The following is a 5,584-nucleotide window of genomic DNA, read 5'->3' on the forward strand; positions in this document are numbered from 1 at the left end:
ACTTTGTTTGGACACACCTTTACATTTATCCTGCTAATTGAAACGCCTGTGGCGCCCCCTAGCGACGATCTCAGTAGACAATCTTGTATCCGTGTTGCTCCACGGGCTCGACAGAGTGCAGCACCTTGTATCCGCTCACATATTCATACGGGGCAGGGGCGGGAACTACGGGGGCGGGATGGGCAGGTAGGGGGGCGGGTACGTAGGTGTAGACAACGGTAGGGGCAGCCAGGGCCGAGGCGATGAGGAGGGCGAGGGCGAACAGCTGTAAACAGAAGAGAGGAGGTTATAGGTATGTAGGTGAGATCATGTGTGCCTGACGTAAGCATACTCATAGGGGGGAGGGGCGGGAACTAGGGGGGCGGGATGGGCAGGTAGGGGGGCGGGTACGTAGGTGTAGACAACGGTAGGGGCAGCCAGGGCCGAGGCGATGAGGAGGGCGAGGGCGAACAGCTGTAAACAGAAGAGAGGAGGTTATAGGTATGTAGGTGAGATCATGTGTGCCTGACGTAAGGACTCCCTATGGCTTAACTCCGTAGGTCTGTACACAGAAAGCCCACTCTGAGGCTTAGGTATAAGGGATCATTACAACTCAGCTGTGGCGCCCCCTAGCGACGATCTCAGTAGACAATCTTGTATCCGTGTTGCTCCACGGGCTCGACAGAGTGCAGCACCTTGTATCCGCTCACATATTCATATTTCATACGGGGCAGGGGCTGCATTGGATGGTAGCGCTCCTCTCGCGCTACCATCTTTTTTTTTATTATTGAAATAAAATTCTCTAGAAATTCTTTTTAGGTGTAAGGACAAATATCCCTAAAAGTTGGGTTTTATACGAAGAACTCTCTATGAGACATCCTAGTTAACATGGAGGGTAGCACGCTTGCCTTGTAAGCGCTAGGTTCGATTCCCACCTTGGGCGAACCATCCTAAACAGATAGGGTTCGTATCGCTATCGGGACAATAAGACCTTAGCAATTATTACAGTTACCTCTATCAAACCTTCTACAAAAAAAAAAAAATCATACATCATACGATTAGATGTTTTGTGGCTTCAATAAAGAATAGACGAAAAAAAAAACGTGTTGTTAAATTGGAAGCTCACTCGTATACGCCATGTGAAATCCAGATATCAAGTTGAGCTTAATTCAATCCGCGTATCAATAATTTTATTCCCTCATTCAGTCACGTGAATAAAACACAAGAATGTTCTAATTGAATAATTCCAACACCTGATCTTATTCCCCATATACGCGGCACGTGAGATGCGAAACATTCCTGCTGTTCAAAGGCACAACGGCCAGCCTACTCAGCTAGGAGGGCCCGGGTTTGAATCCCTGAGAATCTCCACTGAAGTTTGAAAAAAAAAAAAAAAATCCATCTGTTCAAAAGTTAGAACCAGCTTACTTGGTTGGTAGCGCGTCTGCCTTATAAGTGCTAGGCCGCGTTTTCGATTCCCGCCCGGGGCGAATTTTATCCTAAAAGGATAATATTCGTTCTCGGAACGGCTGGCTTTCTCCTATCCTGTCTTCCTTTTCTCTTCGATTTCGGGACGATAAGACCGAAGAACTCCCTATGAGACATCCTAGACATCGCTTGCCTTGTAAGCGCTAGGTTCGATTCCCACCTTGGGCGAACCATCCTAAACAGATAGGGTTCGTATCGCTATCGGGACAATAAGACCTTAGCAATTATTACAGTTACCTCTATCAAACCTTCTACAAAAAAAAAAAAATCATACATCATACGATTAGATGTTTTGTGGCTTCAATAAAGAATAGACGAAAAAAAAAACGTGTTGTTAAATTGGAAGCTCACTCGTATACGCCATGTGAAATCCAGATATCAAGTTGAGCTTAATTCAATCCGCGTATCAATAATTTTATTCCCTCATTCAGTCACGTGAATAAAACACAAGAATGTTCTAATTGAATAATTCCAACACCTGATCTTATTCCCCATATACGCGGCACGTGAGATGCGAAACATTCCTGCTGTTCAAAGGCACAACGGCCAGTCTACTCAGCTAGGAGGGCCCGGGTTTGAATCCCTGAGAATCTCCACTGAAGTTTGAAAAAAAAATCCATCTGTTCAAAAGTTAGAGCCAGCCTACTTAGTTACTTAGCTTGGTTGGTAGCGCGTCTGCCTTGTAAGTGCTAGGCCGCGTTTTCGATTCCCGCCCGGGGCGGATTTCATCCTGAAAGGATAATGTTCGTTCTCGGAACGGCTGGCTTTCTCCTATCCTGTCTTCCTTTTCTCTTCGATTTCGGGACGATAAGACCTTAGCAGTTTCCTCTATAAAACCTCTTTTAAAAAAAAAAAATAGATACCTACAAGAGGTTTTGTATAATCCTCCCAATCTTTTTCTTCCCCCTTTCCCGTGTTCAGACGCGGGGTCGGCGTTTTTTATCAGCCTCTCAATCAGCCTTAGGGGCTTTTGGGCTGACATTTGGTTTTGGCTACAAAATTTTACGCGTGGATGCATTTCGCACTCAACCTTTGCTATTTCTTTCAAGAGAAATTGCAGGCTGGTATCTTCCTTGTTTAAAGTTCTCCGGCCAGAATACGCTGGTCCATTCCCTGTTTAACTTCCCCCAGCCAGACCCCCAATGTTTTTTTTTTTTTTTTTTTTTTTTTTTTTAGAGGGTTTTACAGGGGGACAGTGTAACTGCTTTATAGAACGTTCAAATAGTATTTTGCTAATAAGTATGTTATCAAATAAAGATCTTACGTTATCTAGCTCGTGTCAGTTGTGTTATTGGCGGGTTCAGAGAATTCTAGTCCCCATTGAGACTAGCAAAACATAGACTGGAATACCCCCTAGGGCAGTGGTTCCCAACCTTTTTTTAGACAAATACCCCTTTTAAAGCTCAAATTTAGCCATTACCCCCCCCCTAAAAAGTTAACATATTTTAAGTAGAACAAAAGCTCATAGTGCACATCTCAGAGGTTTTATATCGAGGTTTTAAGGGTCCGTTCACATCGTCACATAAATTTCCTTCATCCCATCTTTTTTTTATATATATCTTTTGTTTTTTGTTTTGTTTTGTTTTTTTTTTCTTTTTTTTCACTTAGCGCTTAGTTCTTTTTACCCCTCGAAAAAGTGTATTTTACCCCTCGGGGGGTAAATACCCCCAGGGTGAACAGCTGAAAACAGACGAGAGGAAGTATAAGTATAGGTAGTGCTTTATTCAGACTGTCAGCTTAGAACAAGTTGTTCCATTATACCAACAGTTTAATAGAGCACCTCTTTATTGATATACTTTTGTGTAGGTATATCTATTATAATTATGTACTCGTGTACCTATAAGAACGAGTATATAAGTATAATAAAATAATATAAAAATATAAAAGAAAAGAAGAAGAAAAAGGTAGGTGAGATCATTTGAATGAACCTAAGACTAGACCAGCTGACAGTAGACAGGCTTAGTCTGGCTGAAGGGACTTTAAACAGGGACGATACCAGCCTGAATTTCCCTTGCTAAAGAAATAGCAAAGGTTGAGTGCGAAGGGCGTCCACTCGTAAATTTTTTGTACTCGTAGCCAAATTAAATGTGAGCTCAAAGCAATCACTCCAGGACTGATTTTCCCTAAACGGTTATTTGTTCTCGAAACGGCTACCTTTTTTTCTATCCTCTGTCTTCCTTCTCTTATCGCTATCGGTTCGATAAGGCCTTAGTCTTCAGTAGTTACAGTTCCCTCTGTCAAACCTTCTTATTTTTCTTGTAAATGCAGTTTCTTTGTGTTATTATATCACAACTTTGGTGTTCACTGCAGCATTACAGGATTTTCCCAACATCTCAATTTCTTGACCCCGCCGGGAATGGAACCCGGGTCTCCCACATGCAAGGCGAGCGCAGTGACCACTACGCCATTCTTATTTTTCTTTCTTTATTTAAATTTATCATACAGTATCATACACATAGGTACCTATTCATAATGTGGAAACTGATATTCTTTTCGATATTCGATCAGATGTTTTGTGGCTTCAATAAAAAATAGACGAAAAAAACGTGTCGGCAAATTGGAAGCTCACTCGTATACGCCATGTGAAATCCAGATATCAAGTTGAGCTTAATTCAATCCACGTATCAATAATTTTATTCCCTCATACAGTCACGTGAATAAAACACAAGAATGTTCTAATTGAATAATTCCAACACCTGATCTTATTCCTCATATACGCGGCACGTGAGATGCGAAACATTCCTGCTGTTCAAAATCAAGTCATAAAATTCAGCGTAGTGCATTAAGCAGGGAACGACATTTGTGACAAGAATTTGTGCTTAACACAATTGAAATTCGTCTATCAAAGAGTTTTGCACCAGCCTAGTTAGCTTTTAATATGGTAGCGCGTCTGCCTTGTAAGCGCTCGGTTGCGGGTTTAATCTCGCCCGAGGCGGATTTTATCCTTTAGGCGAACAGGTAACGTTCGTTCTCGGAACGGCTGGCTTTCTCATTTCCTGTCTTCCTTCTCTCTTCGCTTTCGGGACGATAAGACCTTAGCAGTCTTAGCAGCGAATCCCTGAGAATCTCCATGAAAGTTTGAAAAAAAAATCCCTGTTCAAAAGTTAGAGCCAGCCTACTTAGCTTGGTTGGTAGCGCGTCTGCCTTGTAAGTGCTAGACCGCGTTTCGATTCCCGCCCGGGGCGGATTTCATCCTGAAAGGATAATGTTCGTTCTCGGAACGACTGGCTTTCTCCTATCCTGTCTTCCTTTTCTCTTTGCAAATCAAAGAGTTAACAACCCCAGTGATGTAGTGGTTAGCGCGGTGGACTTCGGATCTGGAGGTTGGCGATTCGAGTCCAAGTCAAGTCATAAAATTTAGCGTAGTGCATTAAGCAGGGAACGACATTTGTGACAAGAATTTGTGCTTAACACAATTAAAATTCGTCTATCAAAGAGTTTTGCACCAGCCTAGTTAACTTTTAATAAGGTAGCGCGTCTGCCTTGTAAGCGCTCGGTTGCGGGTTTAAGTCTCGCCCGAGGCGGATTTTATCCTTTGGGCGAACAGGTAACGTTCGTTCTCGGAACGGTTGGCTTTCTCCTATCCCGTCTTCCTCCTCTCTTCGCTTTCGGGATGATAAGAGCAGTTATAGTTCCCTCTATCAAACCTCTTTTTATAAACCACACCTACTTTGCTTGTGTTCACAATAATCTTAGTTACAGTTTGTCCAATTTTGATGAAATTTGGCAAAAAAAGTTCAACACATCAATTGAAATTTCCTTATTACATTCTGGTTTCGATTTCCTTAATGCATTTTCCGAGCGAGGTTTTTCTGAAGGACAAAGTTCAACACATAAATAAATTAAAATTTCCTTATTACATTCTGGTTTCGATTTCCTTAATGCGTTTTCCGAGCGAGGTTTTTCTGAAGGACCGCGGCTCTTGGCGTGACGAACTACCCGACACCTACATAATAATGTGAAAGTCGGAAGAAAAAGTCAGAGCTATTTTTTACAGTGTGGTCTTGTTCATTCGACTTAGGTGTAGGGGCAAATAACCCTAAAGCAGGGGTTCTTAACCTTTTAGAATTGGCGGACCACTATTGATAAACCAAAAATCTCGCGGACCACTTGAGAT

The sequence above is a fragment of the Diaphorina citri genome, unplaced genomic scaffold, assembly GCF_000475195.1.
Source record: "Diaphorina citri unplaced genomic scaffold, Diaci psyllid genome assembly version 1.1 scaffold2023, whole genome shotgun sequence".
Classification (NCBI taxonomy): Eukaryota; Metazoa; Arthropoda; class Insecta; order Hemiptera; family Psyllidae; genus Diaphorina; species Diaphorina citri.